General features: G+C 32.3%; 2 long non-coding RNA genes across 6 annotated transcripts in view; one reads left to right on the forward strand and one right to left on the reverse strand.

The window, feature by feature from the left end:
• LOC144302658 (uncharacterized) overlaps positions 1-21,779 on the forward strand; it is an 87,503-nt gene extending 65,724 nt beyond the window's left edge. For all 5 annotated transcript variants that reach the window (XR_013369634.1, XR_013369635.1, XR_013369638.1 and 2 more), the window contains 3 exons: positions 13,074-13,208; positions 19,695-19,714; positions 21,454-21,779. This is a non-coding gene — a long non-coding RNA (uncharacterized LOC144302658). The remainder of the gene's footprint in view (positions 1-13,073; positions 13,209-19,694; positions 19,715-21,453) is intronic.
• On the reverse strand, positions 2,479-25,656 carry LOC144302659 (uncharacterized). The gene is made up of 4 exons (XR_013369639.1): positions 25,480-25,656; positions 9,316-9,371; positions 4,495-4,686; positions 2,479-2,756 (listed from the first exon to the last, which is right to left on the reverse strand). It is a non-coding gene; the product is annotated as an uncharacterized LOC144302659 (long non-coding RNA).
• Positions 25,657-26,450: the final 794 nt, after the last annotated feature.

The raw sequence follows: 26,450 nt of genomic DNA on the forward strand, positions 1-26,450 counted from the left end.
CAGGGTCATGAGATCGAGCTCTGCTTGGGTTCCACCCTGAGTATGGAGCCTGTTTGGGATTCTCTCCCTCCTTCTCCCTTTGCCCTTCTCTGCTCTCTCTCTCTCCTCTCAAAAAACAAAAAAGATATATATACATATATATATATTATAAACAATATATATTATATGTTATATATAAAACAATATATATGTTATATATAAAACAATATATATATATATTGTTTTAGTTAATATACCATTAAATTTGTTCCCTTGATAAACTGTGAAAACTTTCTTAATAAGAGAAAAATCATATCTGTTATCTTTTATACATATTCATACTTTTCTGTAATTATTTTACCTAGTTGATTTCATTCATTTATATTATCAACTTTATATATAATGATTTAAACCAAATAGTAATCAACCAAATTTAATGACTTTCCTTTTTTTCTGACACAAGGAAAAAAAGCACATAAAAAAAATTAAAATGATACACAATGAAAATTGTTTAGCTATTCTCTTTCTCCATGACAACTCATTTCATATTACTTTAACAAATTTTGAGGTGACAAAAAATGTATTATATATATATATATATATATATATATATATATATATATATATATATAAAAAATACACACACACACACAATATCAGGAAAGGCCTTTGCATGTTTTCTCAATTTTAGCCATTTAAATAAATAAGGTAAGTTACAATTATATTGTGATCAGTGTTTACAGTATACACTTCTATTAAGAAATTGTCCTAAAAAAACAACAAAAAAAGAAATTGTCCTACTACATAATCTTTAGTTATTAATAAACATAATCATTTTTGGCTAAGGATAGTATGAATTAGGGGCATCTGGGTGGCTCAGTGGTTGAGCGTCTACCTTCAGCTCAGGTCATGATCCCGGGGTCCTCGGATGGAGTCCCATATCAGGCTTCCTGTGGGGAGCCTGCTTCTCCCTCTGCCTATGTCTCTGCCTCTCTCTCTCTGTGTCTCTCATGCATAAATTAAAATCTTTAAAAAAAGGATAGTATGAGATAAACTCTTTACAAAGGTGTTAGTCATTAGCATTCCATTTAGCTACATACATAATTTTATATGTTACATGTTCTAATGTTTTATTATATATTTTATATTATTTTAATACATATATTATTTTGAGCAAGTTATGGAAATGTTATAATCTACTTAACTCATAAATTCAATTCAGGAAATTCAAGAAGTTTAAACTCAAATCATAAGATAGTTAATACTGATCTTGTACAGGCAAAATATTGTGCTGACATTTTTAAATGGTAAGCTAAATTTTAAAGACTTTGAAAAATCATTCCAAAAGCTCTTCTTCTGTCTTGGAACTTTTTCTTTGTAACTAGTAACTATATGAATGAAGGCTATTATGCAAATATACTTTGTAAGGTCATAAAAAGACATAAAAAAGAGTTTAATTACCACTCTTTGTATCTTTTAGACATTTTTGACTGCCTTTCCAGATCAGACATTCCTAAGAGTATGCACATAACAATACAATTATTTTTCCCTCATCAATCTTTAAAATTTCAAAAGTGAGGAAAAAGAAGGCAAGAGGAAATAAAACAAAGAAATGACGTGAGGTGGAGACAATTCAGACATATATGAAATTATCACTTAAAAAAAGCTAATGTTCTTTTCTCTGCCAGGAGAAGGCAGAAAGTTTAGATGCAGTGAAAGGCATTTGACATGTATACATCAAAAAGATAAAAAAGTGTGGCTGAAATAGTAACTTGGGCCCTTGAAAAATTTAACAAGCTGTATAATTTATTAAAATACTTATTAATCTCCAAAGTAGAAACATGAGTGGAACATTTCATCTGATAAGCAAAATGTTTTATCCTCCTTCAAAGCTGTTCATCTGTTGTTTGTTTGTTCTAGGCTCCTCTTAGTAGATTAATTCTTTTCAGCACAAAATTTCAAAATGTAGTCCCTACTATTTCAAATTGTCCTGGGGAAATTGTGCCAATTTGAGAAATAAACATATAATTTAACATTATAATAAAGAAATATGAATAAAGAGGATATTTGGCTTAAAATAGTTACATTTTATATTAAGAAGACAACATAAGATCTGCAATGATCTGTAAGGATGATGCTTCTGCAAACTTGTGTTCTCTGGAACTTGACCAAAAAAGAATTGGCAAGCCTTCTGATTTGAGCTGATAACTAAACAAATTCTCAGAAACATAAAGACACAACTGAGAACGAAGTTCTTTGTAAGGTGTCAAATGGTGAGCAAAGGACAAATTTCTCCAGACTCCAGTCTGAGGAGAATTTAAGAACTTTTCAATCCCAGAGCTGGTTCAAGGAAGTTAATCAAACCACCTCCACTCTCCCATTTTTATTTTCTTTATAAATTTCAAACGAGACAAAACAAAACAAGAAAACACACAAGACAGAAGGCAAGTTAAAAAACATAGTAATAGAAGTTAGAAGTCTAGAAAAAAATCATTTATAAACTATAGAAACCTAATCAGATAACCAAAATTCCCAGATAACTTTATTTCTTGGCAAACAACCAAAACAAAATGAATTCAACTATGAAGAGCTTCAGCAAAATAATGGTGCTCAATTTAGCCTGAGTTTACCATCCAACTACAGGCTTAGTTTCATCTGGGTCTATCCACGGGGATTGCCAATGTGCACACTATCATTAGTCTTTATCTTTGGCAGTGAGGGCTTTAGCTGAATCTTGGTGGATCCTCAACTTCTGTCAAAAACCTCAAGGGACTTCACTGCAGTAAGATAAAATTGGGAATTATTACATCATTGAAAAGGTAGAGGTTGTATATCCTGAAGAACTGTAGGTATCTCAGCAAGAGGACCTATGGGATTTGTGTTTGTGTTACGGTAATTTTTGTGAGCTTTTCAAGAAATGGGGTTTGCTACATATCGAATGTTGTCAGGAATTGGATATAATTCCACATTTTCATCAAAAAGAAAAAAGTTGTCATTATAAGAATCAGAAGCCATTCTGTCAGCCTTTTTAGTGTTTTTTTGTTTGTTTGTTTGTTTGTTTTTTTGTGGTTTGGACAATGTTCTGTGTTCTCCTCACTGGGAATACAGAAGGTCCCTCTCTGGGTGGTATGGCTATAACTTTGCTTTATTGTTATCACAGCTGCTTCTCTGATATTAGTATTATAGAGTTCTGTGAATTTCTTGTGTTCAACAGAGACCACATGCATTATCTGTGATTACCAGGCTAGCTTCTGAATGTCAGAAGATTTTTTTTTTCTTTCTCCATATTGAAATTTAAAATTTTAATTTTCACTTAGCTACCTTCATAAAAATTGTGTCAGCTGCACCGAATAATAATTTTCTACATGAAATTGCAAAAGGAGGTTGTCAATGCTGTGCTAAATTGCAATGGGGTTGGAATAGTCTCTCGACAGCTTGTGGAAAGGTATAGAATCCTAAAAACAAATAGAATGATGCCTTATTTATAACACTTCAGATGAAGGAGATTCCTTTAATTCAAGCTTTTGAAGGCAAATAGGTTAAAAGATAGATGTCACATCAGTGATAAGTTTCAAAATGTTCCACAGGTTACTCATCACGTCTATATATATATTTTCATTGTTTTTCTAGTTAAATTAATGTGTCTGGAGAGTACCATGGTTCCTATTTTTGCCTCTCATATTTTTTATCTTATCTTTCCCTCTGAGTCTAAAAGTGTTTTATTCTTTTAAATTCAAAATTTGCTTAGGAGAGCTTTTATAGCAATTCTAAGTGTATAGTTTAATATGTGTATAAACTTTTGTGCTTTCAAATCACTTTTCTATACCTATAAATTAACAAACCATGTCTTAAAGCTCAACATTGCTTATAATGTTCTGAAAGCAGACTTCCATTCTTTATTACCACAAAAATCTTTGTGTCAGTGGCATATTTCCCTGGAGAACTTTGGTTAATTGACCTTTTTAAATTTCAGGCTTAACAATATTTTCCTTCAAAAATTAAATTGTCTCCAGTAGCAGAACTAGAACAGACCTTAAAGTTCATCTAATTTTCATCTTTCTATTCATAGATGGGTTTAATTTACTTTTGCAAGGCCACATGGCTAATAAATGCTGAGTAAGGACCAGAATTCAAGTCTTGTAATTCCCAGAACATGTTCTTTTCTGTTCATTTCTCTCCTTTAAATCTCCAAGCTTTTCGTGTGTGTGTGTGTGTGTGTGTGTTTGTGTGTGTGTGTGGCATATTTGTATATGTTTTAATCAGTTCTAATCCAAGCCAATGTCTTCATTTGATAATAATTATATCTTTCCACCTGACAAATTTAGGTAGCTTAAAGTTCTATAAAAGCCTGGAGTGGAAATCTGAGTCTAGTTTTTTGTGGAAGTAGCCTTTTCTAGCTTTAGTGTGCAAATGCTAGTTGGACTGTGAGCAATACAGGCCTTGAAGAATAAAAAGAAAGGTGCAATTGCTAGTGGAGAAGTGGAAGACACAAGGGCATTGAAAGGAATTGTATACCTTCTCTCCCACTTGGCCAAAATGATTCTTTAATTCTCCATGCAGAAAGAATGGATTTCCAAGGTTGGGATGGATTGTAGACATCAACTATAGTAATTCTAAGTGTTGTATAGCAATCTTACTGTTTTCTTGGTGTGTCCCAAATTAAGTGTTTTACCAGTTCCATACTTTGTGAATAAAAAGTGCTTCATTCTGGAATCAAAATTTATAAAATTAATTTATCTTAGACTCTCCTTGTGAAAAAAGAATAAAACTAGAAATTCTCTAGGCCTCTAAAAAAAGATATCATTGGCATGCAATGAGGCAAGAAATAAATAATAGTTACTGAAGACCATTAGTCAATCGTTATGCCACAAATGTATAATAGGATATTTATTTCTAACCAATTTACTAATCAAGTTACCCAAATAACAATTTCTGTAGGAAGATACTAGATTCTTTTTGGTAAGACTGTAAAAATGTTTAAGGAAATTTCTTTTAAATAATTTACCAAGCAATGCTGTACTTTCCAAGTATACAAATATGGTCTTTTGCTACGAACTTCTTTCTTTCCTAAGACTATCTATAAGACATGAAAATGTTTTACACGTCTCTTAGGTTGGCTTTATTCAAAAAATAAAATAAAATAAAATGGACAAAAAAAACCCATGAACTGTACAGATTTCCCTGAATGAGCAGTGTGTGTGTCTAAACAAAAATTATCATGTAAATGGAAAAATAAGAATATAAGAATAATTTCAAGCATATCCATCAGTCACAATAAGTTAAAATAACTTTTTAAAAAATATGTTTTATTTAAATTCAATTTGCCAACATACAGTATAACACCCTGTGCTCATCTCATCTTGTGCCCTCCTTATTAACACAGGCACACTAGGTTAAGGTAAGAAAACAAATTCTAGGTATATGATGTTTTCAAGGCTTACATCTAAAAAAATCATAAATGGAAATTAAAAATGAAGGGATGGATAAAAGTGCTAACCAAGGGGGCACCTGAGTGGCTCAGTCAGTTGAGCAGCTGACTCTTGATTTTGGCTCAGGTCATGATCTCAAGGTTATGAAATGAAGCCCCATGTGGGGCTCTGCACTTAGCAGGGAGTTTCCTTGAGATTGTCTTTCTCTCTTCTTCTATCCCTTCCCCCACTCTCTCTTTCATAAACAAATAAATCTTTTTTTAAAAAAGTATTAACCAGAAAAAAGTAGTGTAGTAATATGCAACAAAATTAAACAAAAAGGTAATAATAAGTGATATAAAATATAAATGATATATTTATATCATAGAAATTATATAAAATTTATATATGATGTAAAATAATAAAGCATTATGTAATAACCATATAGACAATTTAAACTCACAAAGTACACTTTTTTAAACACATGAAATTTCACATTAAATCAATCAAAAATTTCAAATTCCATAAAGTAGAACACCACGTCTCTAAATATAAAGCAAGAATGTTAAAGCCACAACCTCAACAAAATAGTAGCACACCAAATCCAACAATACGTTAAAAATAATCATTCACCACAATCAAATGGAATTTATTCCTGGGATGCAAGAGTGATTAAATATTTGCAAATTAAGCATTGTGCTATACAACTTCAATAAGAGAAAGAATAAAAACCACATGATCATTTCAATAGATGCAGAAAAAGCCTATGACAAAATACAACAACCATTCACCATAAAAATCCTCAACAAAGTAGGTTTAGAACTAACATACTTCAATATAATAAAGGCCCCTTATGAAAAACCCACAGCTAATATACTTAATGGTGAAAAACTGAAAGCTTTTCCCCTAAGGTCAGGCATAAGACAATGAGGTTTGTTCTCACCACACTTTTATTCAACATCTACTGAAAATCATAGCCACAGAAATCAGACAACAAAAAGAAACAAAAAGCACCAAAAATGGTAACAAATAAGTAAAAATTTATAGAAAAAAGTCTAACAATACTAAATACTGCCACATAGGAAATACCCAACTCCAGCCCACTCCAGCCATCCTCTCCCCCCCAGGGGGTGGGAGGGTGGGGGAAGCTAAGGCTCTTTTGAAGTTCACAGACCAGAGCAAAGGTTTAGTACTTTTTCAGTACCTCATTTAAGCCATATAAAATTATTCTAAATTAGATGCCATCATTGTCCTAATTCCATGCATGAAGCATAGACTACATCATTTGCCGAGATCATCAAGTTTATGAGTAGCTGAGCCAGGCATTGAACCCAGGTCTGTTAGTCTCCAGGGCCAATGCCTATTCCCAAAAGAAGTAATCATTAATTATGGAGTAAACATGCTACAGTGTAGGCCTTGAATTCATAGCAAGCAAAAATCTCGGTAAAATCTAGTAACTTGGTTAGAGTTGATAAAGCAGGGATAAGTTTGAGCAAGTATCCTGAGGTGATGGTAATATTCAAATAAGAGAACGGGGGTCGTATGGGTATTATAACAAGAGAAATAAACTACATGGGAAGAGGCAAAGATCTGTGTTTTAAAATTTACTGAGATAAAAATGAAGTGAGTGTTTTTGAGGAACCAAATTTTGTATTTTATCATATTTTATTCAATTCTAACTTAAATTTAAATAGCCACATGTAGCTGAGGGCTATCCTGTTGAATGGCTCACCTTTAGATATTCATGCCAGTTTTAAAAAGTGGAAAATGAGAACAAAGTAAAACATAAAACATAGTTTTTTTTTTAAAGCTTATGCTTAACTAATTAATACTTTGTATACATAAAATTATAATGACTACAATACAGTATTATTTGTCCAAAATACAGTCTGTATTACCATAAACTTTATTTATGGGTGTTCAGTAAATTTGAGTAGCTTAAGTAGAATTTAAAAGAAAAGACAGGGAGGGACGCCTGAGTGGCTCAGTGGTTGAGAGCCTGCCTTTGGCTCAGGTTGTGGTCCCAGGGTCCCAGGACTGAGTCCCTCATGAGGCTCCCCTTGAGGAGCCTGCTTCTCCCTCTGCCTATGTCTCTGCCTCTCTCTCAGTGTCTCATGAATAAATAAATAAAACATTTTTTAAAAAATTAAAAAAATGAAAAGAAGATATTTGTAATACATTGTAAGAAAAAAAAAGCTGAGCTTCCTTAAAAATCAATAGGAAAATGAATGTGTGCAATAAAGCTTATTCTAAATATATTACCTAGATATATTTTCAATTTCAAAGTACACATAAAAATAATTGCACTCAAATTTAATTGCTTCTTTATAATTGTGGAGAAATGTTGGGAACTAATTTCATTTAAAAAACACTAAACCAATAAGTATATCATTATTATGAGTAAGAATTCCAAATTTCTGTGATTTCATTGCAGAGAAAAGGTCATTATAACTAAAATAGAGCATATTTGATTACTGAGTATTATTCTGCTTTTAGCAAAATAGAATTCTGTAAAACTATTGCACAGACAATATTACATTTCCCATGTATCTATAAATACAATTCTTTCCTTATTTATTCCTTGACCTATGCATTTTATTTTTACTGAATAAATCTAATTTCTTTTAAGTGTGATTATTCATTTCTGAGTCTTTGAACCATTTTGTACTATTTGTAAAAAATTGCCTTTGTTTCTTATTTTCTCCAACATTTAAATTTTGTTTACTAAAAAATGATGTCTAGTGAAACATTAGTGAAACATTTGTCTTTTTATTTGGATGGTAATCTTACAGCTTTTCAAATCTTTAAAACATCAGAATTTTCATGCCATCCTCGGATAATTTTTCTAATTCTAGTACTTTTGCAATCTTCTGAAGGGGGAAAAAAAAAAGAAAACAAAGCAAAGACTTCCAACATCCGAACAAAAATAAAATTGTTTTGGTAACTTTTCCTCCAAGATAAGGTTGTTCCTTAGGGTTGTGCAAGGAGTCCTGCATAATTTTATACAGTAAATAACTTCAGAGAACATTAAAAATAACTTTCTCACTGTTGCAGTAGATTAATTATAAAGAGAGAAGATGAGTGCAGGCCAATAAAGCATAACTTATTAAAGAATAGATTTGGCAACATATTTCTGTCTGTGGCTTCAATATACACTTATTTTCAGAATTTGGATTATTTTAAATTTAAAATAAAAATTCCTGATGATGATTATTTTTGAGTAACAGTTGACACACACAAACCATATTTCACATGAAATAAACTTTTTGCAGTTTTTCAGGCCGTAAAGTTTCTTATAATGAGGAGAATGGCTTAGAGTCGGGTTTAATGATGTCCAGAATTCATTGTTCTTAAAGAGATTAATGTTCATTTGTTATATTAAAAAATGAGTTCCTTCAAATTTAATTATGATAATTTTTTCTGGAAATTAGTTTGGCTTTTAAATTGAAACATACTATCTAATAATTATGTTATAAATTTATTTTATATATGGCATAAAATAACTTCAATTATATATGCTATGTCACATATAGAACATTCTATTATATGATTATATATTATATACTTATATATTATTTATATATTATACATTATATATCATATATCCATATGGTTGGCCTTAGTTTTGCCTTTAAAATGGAGGTTTTAATCTTCCAGACTTCTCCTCATAATTTTATTAATTAAATATATATTATATCATGCATATTCATCATTCTTAAATCTATTATATGTAGGTATGGTTGATATTTATGATTATATTTATAACTATATGTAAAAATATATTTATAATTATAATACACTAGAAGTACTTAGAAAACCAGAAAGAGAGAAGGAAAAATAATGATCTTTTCACCATGAGATTTCTTTTACTCCTGCTCAGACCTCTACTGTTAAGGTGCATTTGTCTAAGCATTATAATGTTGCTCACCTTTCCATAGCACATTCTTTTGTCTTCTATTGGAATTGATCATCATGCTTCATGTACTGGATAAGGAAACAAAATAAAAACAAAAAGTCCTTTACTCCCTCTTATAAAGCAACTCAGTTACAAGTGTGCCAACTGCTCCTTAGAGTTGGCAATGGAGAAACTCACTATACTACTTAAGATTCTAGGAGATAGTGTAGAGCTTTTTCAACTAAATAAATGCTTTCTTGGCATATCACTTTACTATTTAGTATGCAATGGAATTAGACATGGAAAACGTCTTATAATGTTTTAACCAATGAGACGTACATGCTTTTTTATAATATATTAAATCATCACAAAGGAAATCATGGATTTATCTGTTACTTCCAAAGTTGTGATTCTTCCGTACTACTTTCCACTGTTCTCTAGCCCGTGTTCTTCACCTTGGAAAGACAACAGCCTATTTACTTTTAATATCTCCTGCTCATTCCTAACTCAAAATGATTATTTCTATCATTGCCTACCCCAAAATGTGTTTATTCTTTTAATCTTTATATTAATGTTCATACTTAGCCATCAGCTGCCAATAGAAGGTTTCTGTCCTGATTTATTTTTTCCAGCCTCCTCTGGCTAACATTAACGTCTCATTCCCTGAGCTCTGTGATACTCCTTTGTGTTACAACAAACGCACATAAAAACCTGTTTCTCTGAATTGGTTTTATATATACAGAAAGCAAGCCCTACATCCAATTTAGAAAATGAAAATTCTTCAGTGCTTAAAAACAATAGACTACACACACGAATGGGATCAATAAGTACCTATGGAGTGAAGGTACATGGCATTCAAATTAGAGAAACAGAGAAACGGATTCTTTTTTCTTTGTCAATTATGAATATAGAGATAGCTTAGGTTTTGTCTACTTCTGAATGCACCATTGCCACTGGGACTAGTGCATTCTAATTTCCATGCTTATGATACTTAATATGTTGCTTCTAAATGGATGTAACATTTCACTATACATGCCATCATTAGATTGCTTTTATCTTAAATGGAAAGAATATTTTATTTTTGAATTTTAAAAGGCCATTTTTCCCTTAACCAACTAAACCACATCCTGTTCAAGTAATTTTATTTCCAGATCCTTCTACTGGAAATTGAATTAATTGAAGCACTGCTCTTTTATAATGTATGATAGGCTTGGAAGAAAGGCTGCAACTTTACTGCAGTTAGAGAAAAAAAATCTATAAATGAATCAGTGGCAGCTTCCCCAGCCAAATATAGCTGTATGTCTTTTAAAATTTTAGTGAAGATTAAAACTTTGTCATTTCAGTGTATCAGTCAATTTAACATGTAGAATAATGTTCTTTGGTGAATGATGCAGGCTAATGATATAATAACTGGAAGAATGTAATGACAAATGCCAGGGATAGAAGCTATCCTTCTCTGAATGATTTTTTTTCTTTTTAAAATGTAAAGAGTCTTATAAACAGAGGCTTCTGGATATTGTTCCGTGATAACTAGCTAATAAGAGTAGTCTCATCTGTAAACCGGGAATGCTGATACTTTGTTTTAATAGGTGTTAAAGTTAAAAATACTTTGTTTAGTAGGTGTTCAATAATGCAAATAACTCCTTATTTTCACTATTTTTGTACTAAAGCTAAACTGATATTGCAATTACGTTAATGCATCTAAAAACTAAGCTTCAATAAGAAACACAAGTGAATTATACCTTGACTAACTAGAACATACCCCAAATTCATTTAAATCCTTTTAATTTGATGCATCTATCAAGTGTATGTGTGATGTATCTATCAGGGGTGTGTGTGTGTGTGTGTGTGTGTGTGTGTACAGAGAGGATTCTAACTGTGCACAAATGCTGACAATTGATATTTTTATTGAACCTATGTATCCATTTAATAAGTTTGTTCTGTGATATCAAACTGCTGCACTTCTCAACATTTCTCACCTAACATGTTCTGAGTTCCTGGTGTACACAGACACTTAGTTACTGAATGACAGACTGCAAAATCATTAAGTTGGAATGTTTTCTCATTACAGCAGAAAAAAACAATTAATGTTGACTAATATGTCACAAAATACATACTTTTGCAGGCCAGTGGGGATAAAATGTTAAAAATGATTCTATGCCTGAAGATGCAACTTTCTTTTTCTCCCTTTACCTTTACAAACTGTATTCCTCTCACTCTGTTTTATTTTACTGTAATTCTCTTGCTGTGCTGCTCATCAATTCCTCTCTCATGCTTTCACCTTCCTCCTTTCATTGCCGATAGATTTTCAATCTTTTACCTGCACTGCTACTCTAGAATTTGACTGAAAATGATGCTCAATATCAGGAACTGAATGAGATTTTTCCTGGAATATCAAAGTGAGATATCCAAATGGCTACTGGATTTCCATATATCTTTGGGTACCCAAAATAGTGCTTTAGATTTTTTGCCGCAAAGAACAGAGTGTCCTTTTCCATTGAAAAATTATCTGTTCCTTATGTCATTAAGTTTTATTACTATAATGTACTTTACCTGTGACAACTGCAAAGGACCCCAAAGGAGAATGTAATTGAACCACAATGTGACTCTCTACTTACTCCTCTCACCTTGGGAAGTCATGCTATGTGATAGTTATTTATGTTGATTACTAATGCAATGCAAGGCATACACAATCTAAATGCCTAATACAGGACCTAGTACTGTGACTCAGTCAACATGAAATGAATGCAAGATGATCATATCTTTCAATTGTCTTTGAATAAAAATGAAAGGATAGAAGCGCTAAGGAAACATAGATACAATTTAATTCGAATTATTGTTAAGTGCAACATAAGTGGGTATGGTAGATTTCTACATTACCCAAAGATATAAATTTGTACCTGAAAGATGATAAACTTTCCAATATCTAAATTAAGCGAAAAATATGGGGTGGAAAGTTGTGTAAGGAGCTACCTCTGTCTAATATTGCCTTTGAATACACGAGAGAGCATGGGAAACATATACTAAACAAAAAGTTCTTGTGTGTACGTGTTTATGTCATAAGCCAAACTCCTGTTCAGCATTTTGCATTTGAAAATGTCTTGTTGATTGTCATATTTAGAGATCTTGAGAAGGGAGGAACACTAGAAAAACATAGCATGTTCTTCCTCTTTGCAATTTGATGTAACAATTAAAAATAAAAAACTCTTGTAATTCAGAGGGATTCATAGTAAAGAGCATATTATAAATGAGATCAAATGATAAGAAAATGGTTGGTGATGAAGAGATATCAGAAGACTTGAGAAGCTTATGACACCCAAAGACGCAGCTGGTAACTCTCTAGAACACTGCTATAAACTCTCATTACCCCCAGAGTGATGACAATTGTTCATGCTTTACACAGCTGTTTGGATTGCCAGAGCAGCTGTTACCTGCAAAAGAATATTTGAAGAGATTAGTCTCCTGTAGACCATCCAATAACCTCCTTAAAGAGTGAGATGTAGTGGACGAGTAATGCAGCAACAAAAGCAGAAACGACGTTAGGTCTGAGGTGTCAATTGAAGAAACGTTGGTAATTCATGCGGATTAATGTTCGATTTCTCAAACTTGTCTCTCAAGCTACTTAAGTGATTTCTCTAATCAATTTTTTACTTCAATTACAGGAAGAATGACTTTGGCAAATTTATAATTAATTATGATTTGGCATCTTAGGCAGATAAGTTGTCTTAATTACTTGCTATTGCCCTGATAACTCTTACACTGAACACTGATTTCTTTTTTTTTTTTTTTAGGTTTTGTGAAAGAAATAAAATAATCTCTGCAAAAATTATTTTATCTGAGACTTTAGAAATATTTTTTCCTCGCTTCAGTTAATTTTTAAACCTTTAGCATTGAACAGATGTTCATGATCTGCTGAAAATTCATTGGTAATTATCCACCTGTCATGGAACTCTGTTTTGAAGAGACTGTAAATGGCTAATTGTTACTGACAACAGTATTTCGTTTTCTTATTTAGAATCTGTAGACATTGAGTTTGCTTGAATGGTACTAATGACGTTCAAAACACTGTATCAGATCCAGAGAATTGTGTTGTTCCCTGTGCCCTATCATTTTATGTGAATTAGATCTTTTTTAAAGCCTTTTCCTTCTATTTTATTATTTTTACTAGAAGTAGCAACAAAATATCAGTTCATGCAAGAGCACTACTTCCGATCTCTTTAATAAGGTAAGTGTGTAAGAGTATTTTCTGAAGGCTTTTCCACAGGCATATTCAATTGCTGTAGCCTTTTCAATCTTGTCCATAAAGGATGAAATGGCCAAACAGTGAAGAGGTATTTGTCACTATAATCTGAAAAGATGGCAGTTGGAAAAATTTAAAATAAAGCTGGCTTTTAAGGGACTGAGTTGGCTTTTTATGAAGACAGTGTAAGATTAAATGTATTTCTTATTTTCTCACAAAAATTTTGTTACCATGATCACATTTTTGCCATGAAATATCTAATATATTTGTTCCATATTTGTATTTTGTAGCTAATCTTTTTCTTCATAGTGCAGAGTCTATAACATTTAAAGTAAATATCCAGTAATAGTGACATACTATAATCCCTTTAACAGATGATCTTTTATAAGGCATGAGTACATCTATATATAGTATTTCTTGTAAAATGTAGACATGTAATTGCTTTCAACAGAGACATTCTGAAATGTAGATATGAAAATGTATTTTATTTTTAAAAACAGTGTTGATGACATTAATTCTACAAAAAATAACACTTTTAAAGGTGGTTAAACAGTTTTGCAGAGTGGATTTGCTAAGAAGGCTTAAAATTGGATTCATACGATTACTTTATTGTAAAATAGACTTGTTTAGGGATAATGAAGTATTAATACTGCATTTAACATTTCTACAATGGCTAGTCTTGACTAGGAAATGGAATACAAAGAGGGATAGAAAATAGAGACAGCCTAAGAAAATTATGCTGTCTATATATTTGACTTGAATTTCTAGATATTCTTACTTTTTTACAGGTTTTGCTGACTCATTTGTCTTCAGGGAAAATAATTCTTTTTTAAGACTTTTTATTAAATTCTAGTTAGTTAACATACAGCATAATATTAATTGTAAGTGTAAAATTTAGTGATTCATCACTTCCACACAACTCCCAGTGCTCATCACAAGTGTTCTCCTTAATCCCCATCACCTCTTTCACCCATCACCCCACCCACCTCCCCTCTGGAATCAGTTTGTTCACTGTAGTTAAGAGTCTGTTTCTTGGTTTGCCTTTCTCTTTCTCTTTTTTAATATTTTCCCCTCTGCTCATTTTGTTTTGTTCCTTAAATTCCACACATGAGTGAAACCAGAGGATATTTGCCTTTCTCTGACTGATTTATTTTGCTTATCATAGTACTCTCTAGCTCAATCCCTGTTGTTGCAAATGGCTAGTATTTGTTTGTGGCTGAGTAATAGTCCATTTTATATATACTACTTTTCTTTACCCATTCATCAGTAAAGAGACATTTGGATATTTCGTTAATTTGGCTATTGTTGATAATACTGTTATAAACACTGGGTTGCATGTATACCTTTGAATTAGCATTTTTGTATTCCTGTCTAATTGCTGGACCATAAGGTATTTCTATTTTTAACCTTTTGAGGAACCTCCATACTGTTTTCTAGAGTGGTCGCACCAGTTTGCATTCCCACCAGCAGAAGAGAGTTCCCCTTTCTCCACATCATCACTATCACCTGCCGTTTCCTGTGTTCTTGATTTTAGCCATTCTGACAGGTGTAAGATGATATCTCATTGTAGTTTAGATTTGTATTTCCCCGATGATGAGTGACGTTGTCCATTTTTTGTGTGTCTGAGGGACATCCGTATATCTTTTTTGGAAAAATGTCCATTCATATATGCTGCCCATTTTTTTAAAACTGTGTATTAGTTTTTTTTTTTTTTTTTTTTGGTGTTGAGTTCTAGAAGTCTTTTATAGATCTTGGATACTAACCCTTTATTGGATATGTCATTTACAAGTATCTTCCCTCATTCTACAGGTTGCCTGTTAGTTTTGTTGTTTTCTTCACTCTGTGCAGAGGCTTTTTATCTGATGTAGTCCTAATAGTTTACTTTTGCTCGTGTTTCCCTTGCCTCATGAGACCATTATCTAGTATGAAATTGCTATAGCTTAGGTCAAAGAGGTTATTGCCTGTATTTTCTTTTAGGATTTTGATGGTTTCATGTCTTACATTTAGGTCTTTAATCCATTTTTAATCTATTTTTTCTGTATGGTGTAAGAAAGTGAAAGTTTCATTTTTTGCATGCTGCTGTCCAGTTTTCCCAAAACCATTTGTTCAAGAGACTGTCTTTTTTCCCGTTGATATTCTTTCATTCCTTTTTTTTTTTTTTTTTTTATATTCTTTCATTCCTTGTCTAAGATTAATGGAACCTGTAGTTTTGGCTTCATTTCTGGATATTCTTTCCTGTTCAATTGATCCATGTGTCTATTTTTGTGCCAGTATCATACTGTCTTGATGACTACAGCTTTGTAATATAGCATGAAGTCTGGAATTGTGATGTCTCCAGCTTTGCTTTGCTTTTTCAAGGTTTCTTTGGCTCTTTGGAGCCTTTTGTGGTTCCCTACAAATTTTAGCATTGTTTGTTCTAGCCCTGTGAAAAATGCTGGTGGTATTTTGATAGAAATTGTATTAAATGTGTACATTGCCTTAGGCATTATAGACATTTTAACAATACATGTTTTTTTCTGATCCATGAGCATGGAATGTCTTTCCATTTCTTTGTGTCCTCTTTGATTTATTTCATCAGCATTTTACAGTTTTCAGAGTATAGGTCTCTCACCTCCGTGGTTAGGTTTATTCCTAGGTATCTTATTGTTTTTGGTGCCATTGTAAATGAGACTGATTCCTTTATTTCTGTTTCTGCTGCTTCATTATTGATGTATAGAAATGCCACAGATTTCTGTATGTTGATTTTGTGTCCTGTGGCTTTACTGTATTTATGTATCCATTCTAGGAATTTTTTGGTGGCTCTCTGAGTTTTCTACATAAAGTATCATGTCTGCAAATAGTGAAAGGGTGACTTCTTCCTTGCTGATTTGGATGCCTTTTATTTCTTCTTGTTGTCTTATTGTTATGGCTAGGACTTCCAGTGCTATGTCAAATAACAGTGGTAAAAGGGGACATCCCTGTCTTTTTCCTGAACATAGAGGAAAAGCTCTCAGTTTTTCCCCACTGAATATGATGTTAGTTGTGGGTTTTTCAAATATGGTTTTTAGGATGTTGATGAATGTTCCCTTTAAACCTACTTCGTTGAAGGTTTTTGTCATGGATGGATATTGTGCTTTGTCAAATACTTTTTCACCTATTGAAATGATCATATGATCCTTATCCTTTCTTTTAATAATGTAGTATATATGTTGATTGATTTGTCAATATTGAGCCACCCTTTGCCTCTTAGGAATAAATTCCACTTGATCATGGTGAATGATTCTTTTAGTGTAATCTTGGATTTAATTTACTAGTATTTTATAAGAATTTCTGCATCCATGTTCATTAGGGAAGGTGACCTATAGTTTTTTGTTTGTTTGTTTGTTTGTTTGTTTGTTTTGTTTTATTTTGTTTTGTTTTTGTGGAATATTTTTCTGGTTTCAGTATCATGGTGATGCTGGTCTAATAGAATGATTTGGAAATTTTTCTTCTTCTATTTTTTGGAATAGTATGAGAAGAACAGGTATTAACTCTAAATGCTTGGTAGAATTTATCTGGCCCTAGACTTCTGTTTTCTGGGGGATTTTTTTTTTTTTTTTATTGGTGATTAACTTTCTTTGCTGTTTATCAGTCTATTCAAGTTTTCTATTTCTTCCTATTTCAGTTTTGGTAATGTATATTTTTCCAGGCATTTATCCAATTTCTTTTAGGTTGTCCAATTTATTGGTATTTAGTTTTTCATAATATTCTCTTATAGTTGTTTGTATTTCTATGGTGTTGGTTGCTAATTTTCCTCTCCCATTTGTGATAATATTTGAAAATAATCTTTTTTCACTTAATTCTAGGTTCAAGTCCAACGTTTGAAAATGTAAATAAAACTATTTACTTTTTCATTTAAAATATGTCCTCTTTACTATGTTTTCATTAGTCTACCAAATGTTTTATATATAGTTAATTATTTAATTTTCATAGCAACCATAAAATAGCTATCATATTATTTGGTTGTTTAATATCTAGTTTTTGCAGTAAATCTGCATATGCTGAAAAGCATAAATGTTAAGTGTAAAATTTAATGAATTCAGACAAATGTAATCAATAATCAATAGTCAATAATCCTCTCAGAATATATACAATAGTGTGATCACTTGCTTTCTGCCTATAGAACTTCCTTTAGTATTTCTTATAAGACAATTTTGCCACCAACAAATTCTCTCAATTTTTATTTATCTAGGAAAGTTTTTATTTTCTAGATTTAGGATAGTTGATTGACAGCTTTTTTTCTTTGAGCATTTTAAATATATTATCCCACTCTTTCAGCCTGCATTATTTCTTCTTGGGTTTCCCTTGTAATAACTGGTGATTAGAGTACATTTTTTTTCATTGAAATATTGATCTGTTCCAATGTTAGAGAAAACTATGGATAGCTTGGCTTTCTTGAGAGTTGTTTCTCTCCTTCTCAGATGAGGATAGGGCTCAAGGCCAAGTTTGTTGTAATTTTTAACTTATGGGAAACTCTACTGTATGAAAGAAATGGTCTTATTGTATTGTGACAGGCAGAAACACAGAATAAAAACTCCCAGTTTTAAAACTCACTATTTATTGATCCTGCTTAATTTTTATTTTGATTTCTTTTGATTTAATTAATTTACTTTTCTTTATACCACTTCTGCCACTAACTTATGTTTTCTGTCCACTAAAGGTCTCTGAAGAATACTTTCTAGCTCCAACTTTTTGTTTCCAGGTGTCTTCTACACTTCAGTCAGAATTATCTTTCTGTTATAAATATTTGAAAATATTTACCCCCACTTAAAAATTTTGGAATAAGTTCTATTGCCCTTTTGACAAAAATCAAACCAATTTACTGTTTTACAGGTTTTCCAATTTCTGATTCCTTCCGTTTCTTTTCTTTCATATTTTGACTCTCTTCTTCACACTCTAAGCCCTAGCTAAGCTGTATTCATTTCTTGAACACATCATATTTCTATTCACCTCTGAGCTTTTGTATCCCTTTCTTCTGCACGGAAATAAACCTCAACTCTCCTTTTTCTAACCTGTCCTGTGCCAGCTTCGTTACTCTTTCTGAGTAGTTTTTTGTATATTATTCCCATCCTAGGAGCTCACATAAAGCATCATTTTCTTGCTAAAGCATTCATCTGTGGAGAAAACCCTTGGACCTTGTACACTGCTGTTTACAGCAGCTACCCACAGTGTGTAAAACAATATTAAACCATTTCTTAAATAATATCTCCAAATATATTGCTGTGTTAAATCTTTGAAGAATAATTGTACATAAAATATATTGAAAAAATGCACACCTGAGAACAGACGCTATACATATATATGTATATTTAAATCTAGTAGAATTTACCAAAGTGTTGATTCATACAAAATGATGACTCACAATTCCAAATTACTTGTAATTCAATTAAGTTACATTCTCATGTAGAAAGTATAAAATATATATGAGGAATATAGTACATTTGCATTGTCCTTTAATTATAAGAATATTACTATAATTACGTTTTTATCTTGAAAATCAAGAAACCTTTTGAATGTCTTTGATTGAAGAATTACTAAAAATAAGTGGCAATATACATGACTGTTTTAGCTATTTATCAGAAACCTCTTATTTTTCCTCTTCATTTCTATGTCAGGCAATTTTATTGACTTCCCTATTTTTTATCACTTCTTTTTTATGGCAGTCTGTGAGATTCTTCTTGACTAGCCAGGATAATTATGCATTTTATATACTGGTAAGGTTATTTAAAACAAAATCAATGAGGTCATATTCAGTGGAATACTTTCAGAACAAATTTGTGGGTAAATTTATTTTTTCAATAGAAGTTTTTACTTTGTGGAAGAAATAAGATTCATAGTTATATTCAGAGAAACATCTCTTAGAATTACCCACTTATTTTTCCAGATTTGTAGAAACAAATAAGGTAGAGAATCTCAATAATTTCCTATAATCAGGTGAAATCATGCCAATCTTATGATGGATAAATAAATCAATGAAAATACATGGTGCGTAATCACTAGGTGTTTATGTGAATAAATTTGTTTGCCACAACAGACATTAAAGAAACTGCAAGGATTATAATCCTGTATTTCAACATTACTTTATTTAAAATAAAACAGTAATATTTGTTGTTGTTGCTAAGGATATTAACAAAACATCTTATTTTCCTTTCAGCATATTCATTACACCCAAAGGTGAGTTCATTTTCCCCAAAACTAGTTTTCCTCCTCTATTATGAATCTTGATTAATGCTATTTTCACTCACATCTAACAAACTCAACTTCTCTTCTCTCTTTTCTAATTCAATAAATTATTGGATCCTTTCTACAGTATCATATTAATAATCTTGATTGGTTTCATTACTTCTTTATCTCCTCTCCACCTTCATCCAATCCTTTCTAGGATTTTCTTAACTTTCTAGTTTCTTTCTAATTTCTTTCTTTTTCTCTAGTTTCTCCTTAACTTCTGCCAATAGATTTTTACCAAAATATTTTATTATTTTTTCACATTGCTACTAGAGTAAGCCTCTAAATCTTGTCACTTTTCCTCTTATAATTTTCAACGACTCCCTACCGCCATCAAGATAAAATCTAATTTCCTTAGCATAACTTGAATAGATATTTGACTATTTGTATAAACTGCTTACTAATAAAAAATGTTTTAATAAAGAAAAAAAGAAGATTTACTTGTGTATAATGGACCAAAAGAGGCATGTTACCTTCTCCTTACATTCTCTAACATATCTCTTACCTTTGGTTTCATGGTAGGGTGATTTTTACAGTCTGCTTTAGAGGATCTATTCTACTTCACAATAGATATGGTAATAGATATAACACAATTGTCTTAAATTGTGCCCTGACTGGTACAGGTTCTTATTTTTAGAATTAAAAAAAATCAAAAGTGTATAGTTTTTCTGCTCAGGTCTGTCTCAGTGCATCACCCGAACACACAAGGTTTAGCTGGCTACTGGATCCAACCTTCTATTGTGTGCCTGTTTCTGAATTAGTAACTCATTCTTCCTCAGAGCATCGACCTAAGAAGTGGAATTTATTCATTGTTGGTTAATTTTCTGATTTATCCCAGAAGGCTGTATTCTTAGTGTGGGACTTATTTCTTATACACTCAACTTTACTTGCATAATGAAATTATCTTATGAAATTTTGGAAATGGAATATTCTTCTAGTTGATATTAGCTGACCAGATTGAGAATCCAAATTTTTCTTACTGTTATACCTCATTTGTATCATAGGAACATGGGTTAGTTTCTAATTCAATTCAAGTTTTCCTACAGGAATAACAAAAATATATGTAGGGAGGTGGGAAAGGGATCTCTAGAACTCCTAAAATCTCAATCCTTTGCAGATTATTTTTGTTAATTTATTAACATTTTAACTTATTTTACTAAAATTATCTATTTTGTCATAGATTTTCTCATATAATGGTGGTCATTTTATTTTTTATAGTGTATTATCACATCTAAATTACAAAGGAGTAATATTAAAATAAAAGTATTCACTAAAATTATGGCAAAAATTCTCATTCATATAAACAACAATCTGTTTCAAATGAAATTTACATAGTTTGGTTACTATGTTATGTTTTGTAGCTGAAGCTGACTCTTCATATGGCAGTAATGTATATATGCACCTTCCAATTATTTGGTTGTCAATTTTTTGTTTATGCAATTACAGATACATTTTCTAATGAAATTTAGATATACATTATTTCAAACCTTGTGGAAAAAAACATATAGTTGATATATGGCACAGAATTTCAAATGTACTGTGATGGATATTCTCCAAAGTTAGCTGCTAAAAATTCTTCACTTCCTTGTGTTTACATGCTCTGCGTCCCATCAAGAAAAGGATTTAGTTTCTTATTTTCTTTTATCTGGATTGAACTCAGAGTGACACTGTTTCTATTCTTTGACTAGGTGGTATGAGGTCTGGTTGCTTCTACTTGATGACCATCTATACTGCTAGAGAAGAGAGACCAGAGAATCAAGGCTCATAGTCAGCTTCAACTGCTGGTCAAATGCATGAGTCCTTCCTGGATACCATGTTCCAGGCATGTTCCAAGTTGAATTCAGCCTCATGCACGGGCAAGACAAGTCATGTAGTGACTGCATGAATTCTTGACCCACAGAATAATGAGAAATATATCTCATAGTTTGAAGACTCTGAGTTTGAGGGAAGTTTGTCATAGAAATATAAATACATAATAAAACGCATAATGAGGCTATATTGTCTCTGTAATTCATAGGCTGATTATGTTCTTTATTTTCTCTTTAATTGAGATAATTGGAAAGAGAATGAAAAGTAATCTAATGTATATTCTTTAGAAGTGTTTCCTATATCTTTTTTATTTCTACCTGGCTTTGTGTTGTTTGTACAATTTGCTTCCCCCTGGAAGGTATATCCTTCATGTTCATTTTTAATTTCTATGCGTTCTTACAGATTAACAGAGTCTATCTCTCAACAATTATTTTCTTAATTTATCTCAGTGAATCATTCCCTCTTTCCCCTATCCTGTATGTTCAAAGATGGGAATTTTCAAACTTCTGTGTTTTGCTTTACATCTTTGCCAGCTGTTGCCCAGGCTAAGCAATTAGGCCTGTCTCTTCCATATTCTATGGCAGGAATCAAGTGACTATATGATAAAACCTTTTGAGAAGATTGCTTTCTCCATGTTCCTGATAGCCTATGAGTGCACAAAATATACAAAATCAAACTACAAACTGTAGGGTTTCTGACAATATTGGAAAGAAACAACTCTGTAGAAATATACAGCATTTTTCAGAATAATTTCATTAGTCATTTTGTTACCAGTATTCTGCAGGTGGAAACTTTCTTCTTTCAATCCCATTGTGAAAATTCAATTATATAGATATATTTGTACATACACATAGTATGTATCCTTTTCACAAAATTAGAAAGAAAAAAATTAGAAAGAAAAGACAAATAACTAAATGTTGACCTATTGTTGTCTCCCTAGATTTTTTGTTAGTTTGCCTTCTTAATTTCTATTGTTGCTTAACTGTTGACACAACAATTACTTATTTATAATAACCATTTTACTATATGCAGGTGATTGATAAGCCAAGTAAATGTTACTGTTGAATGGGATAGGACTTTTGTACTTACCTGTATAGGACTTCTGTGGTCTGAAATCACATAATTTTTATAAGGCAAATTTTTGGGGGGCCTATTAGGATCCATTATATTAGACTCTCCTGGGTGCAGCCCAGGAGTAGCATCTAGGACTAACTAGCTCCCTCAAGTGACTACATGCACATGAAAGTTTCAGCACAATTGTTCTATAGACTCTTGTAGAAAGGGGACATTGTCATATTAGTTTAGCTACACTTAGGTATCAGAAAAATAAAAATAAAATGACAGAAGTAATATCTTTGATGCGGGTAAAGAAGAAAATCAAGTGTCTGCTTTATTTTCCAAATCATGAAGTTGTCATATAGATATGAATAGTAGTATCAGTTTTATGATATATTTATCAGGGAGAATTAGAGTTTTTTAATGTTTTATTTATTTATTCAAGAGAGAGAGCAAGAATGAGAGAGAGAGAGAGAGAGCAAAAGAGAGAGAGAGAGAATACATGAACAGAGGGAAGGGGCAGAAGGTGAGGGAGAAGTAACTCCCCACTGAGTAGGGAGCCTGATGCAGAGCTTGATCCCAGGACTCCAGGACCCGGGGGCCTAGGATCATGACCTGAGTCAAAGGCAGATGCTTAACTGACTGAGCCACCCAGGCACCTCCATTGTTTTTAAAGATACTGGATTAATAGTGCATCACCTAAATTTATTAAAAATTCATATAAAGCCTTTATAACCTATTAGAAATTAGGCTTTCCTCTTATTTTCTTTAGTTACTATTTTTTTCTATTTAATAATTTATTTCACAAACTGTATCCTAAAATTTTCCTGTTGAGGTTTTTTTTTCAAGTAATTAGAGTTACACCGGCAATGATATTGGCAAACTTTAGATTAGTTTTATATTCATTTCTCATGTTTTCTTAGATTTGAGAATGACAACCATTTCATAAGTTTTTTAGTACCTCTCCAAAAATACCATTTCCATGTTTGATACACTGTTTTATCTGACACTTCTTAGAATTCATTACAATCTATAGCCTCTAAATGAAATGCTGTTTTCTACTACCCAAGCAATGTATCTGTATACAGTCAGTCAAGGTTGACCTGACAGTCAAGGTTGATCTGTTGTACAAGGATAAGAGAACCAACAGTAATACTGAGGTATCTAGGATCAGAAATATCCAAATACTGTTAACAGTAGTCCTCCTGATACTTCAACTTGGATGGTAACAATATCCAGAATAAGAGAGAGGAGCTACTCAATGGTAGGCATGGACATTGGTAGAAGGATGCAGGTGGGAAGATATTGCTACCTCCATCTCTCATTCTTGTGCCTCCCATTGGTCAAAGTCAACCATATATCAGAAGGAAAAAGGAGTCTGAATGATAAAGTTTATAGAGAACTTCCCAGGGTACAGAACAGGTAAGAAGGTAGAGGAATATGAATTGGAAGAAAAAAAATCAGTGCTTATCGTTTATATAGATAGAAAAGAATCAAGTCAACAAAACCATAGAAAATATAAAAATCTCATCAGCCTCTCTTTATAGGGGGATTTTAATTCAATTATCACCAGGAAATTTCATATAAGATAGCAGGAAAGAGCAGTAGATATTAAATAATTAAATAATTATTGTTACAGCCTTCACTTCTGTACTTTGTTTTAAAGTGTAAGATGATACTACACAGACCTGATACCAGCATTCCATGTCCTCTTACCTCATCCAGCCCTTTGATGTATTGGGAATTTTTACTTGGTGTGCTTTATTGGGACAAGAATAACAAGAGGCAGCCAGAGAATGCCTGTAGGCCTGAGTATAGTCCTACTCACTTCCATTTGTCTCCTTGTAATCAAGATTCTAATAGTTTAACAGTTGGAAGATTTGTCCCTTCAGTTCTTGAATTGAAAGCTTTTGCTGGTTCGATGGCTACAAAACAGCGGATGTGTTGCTTTGCCATAGTTATACGCTACATCTGGAATCACAGCTGTGTTTAGTGTCACTACCTGAATAAGCTTATGATAACCCACAGTTATTATCCAAGACCCAACTGATTTTCGAATGATCAAACAAGCAAATTAAATAAGGATATGATGGGAATTATTTCCCTAGCATCATTCAGATTTTTAGTAATAGCACTAACATCTATAATCTTCTCAAATATATAGTGATGTGTTTGGTTATTATTTTGGTGAGAGATGAGAGGCAGTTTTACCTGGCCCTGCCTACAAAATTAACCTTGACTATTCTTGTGAGATTTCACTCAGTTGATAAGTATATATCATTATACATTTTGGAATGAGAAAATAACTATAGCTGACTTCTCCAGTCCCACAAAACTATTTGTGAGATATACTGAGACATCTTTCATCTGAGTTTACTAACCACTCTTAACCAGAAGACCATAGTAGCCTTTTGGTTCCCTAGGAAACAGGAAGGTCAGTTCAGAGGCAGAAGGTCTGAGTATTTTCCTTTCCAGCGTAAAGAGTCACTTCAATACTGCTTTTTTTTTTTTTTTTTTTTTACCACACTGCTCTTTTATTCAATGGAACATCCCCCTTTAATGCAGTGTTGAATCATACACCGAAAAAAAAAAGCCCAGAGAAATTTCTGCAGATAAACCAGTGAAGAGAATGCGCATTATACATTATTGTCAACATAATCACTCCATGAAGAGGAAAGGAGAGAAAAAAAGAAGTAGAACGAAAAACAAGGGGCTCAAACCCCTAGACACTGCAAAACATTGAGATGTTTGGGATTAAAATAAAATTTAAAAAGAAACCTTCCAGGAAGGAGAGGAACAAATGGAATCTGAGGCAGCTCAGGTGCTCAGGGAGCATGGAAAGGACTCACCAGGGTAGCAGACAAGACCAAGGTGGCTCAGGTGGGCCAACACTCCATTTAGGGGGTGAGCTTAAACTAAAAGGAAGAAATAGAATGTACATTTAGTATTTGCATTACGGACTGCATTCTCAAGGTGATGTGGCCTGCCCCTCAAGGGTATCTCTGTCTCTGAACTGGTTGGCTGCCACAGAATATATGACCAACTATGAGATAATCCAAACATTCCAAAAATAAGGTATTCTGGAATGGGCAGAGTTGAGGAATAAATAGCATGACTTCTCTCTTCTCCCTTTCTCCACTCTCTTGATGGTAATTCCCTTTGATTAACTTTAGCCAAAAGGTAAATGGGAAGGGAACATTGCTGATACAGTCCTCAGAGATCGGCCTCCTAGAAAATAACGAAAGCAGAGAAAGGCAGAGACTAGATAGACAATGGTTCTGAAGTAAAGAGAATAAACAGGAGAAGAGTCAGTATATGTAACCAACTCTCCTCTTAAATGTGAGATGGGGAGTCCACTGCAGTTGAAGAAATGGCTTAGGCAGGCCTTTGTACTTCACAGAACCTCAAATATAAGCCTTAAACAAGTGGGAAAATGATTTAGTCAAATCAATGAGACATTTTACAGACATTGAGGAACATGTGCATTTTTTCTTTAGAACTGATCAAATTGAATAATATCATGTAATAATTCTGTTAATAAGAGTAATAATACCACATACAATTGAGAATAAAATGTACAGTGGTCCGTGCACAGGTAAAATCTTGACATAACTTAATCCATTTAATTATAACAAAAATTCTGGAAAATCGCTACTTTTAATTCTACAAGAATTCTAAAAAATTACAAGATTTCATGTATAAATTTTATATTTTTCTGCACAGAATTTGCATCATTTTTAGTAAACACACATTCTCAGTACCATTGCAGTAAAAAAAGAGAAAAGAAAGAAAAGAAAAAAAAAGGAAAAGAGAAAAAATA

Source organism: Canis aureus, chromosome 31 (assembly GCF_053574225.1).
Source record: "Canis aureus isolate CA01 chromosome 31, VMU_Caureus_v.1.0, whole genome shotgun sequence".
NCBI lineage: Eukaryota > Metazoa > Chordata > Mammalia > Carnivora > Canidae > Canis > Canis aureus.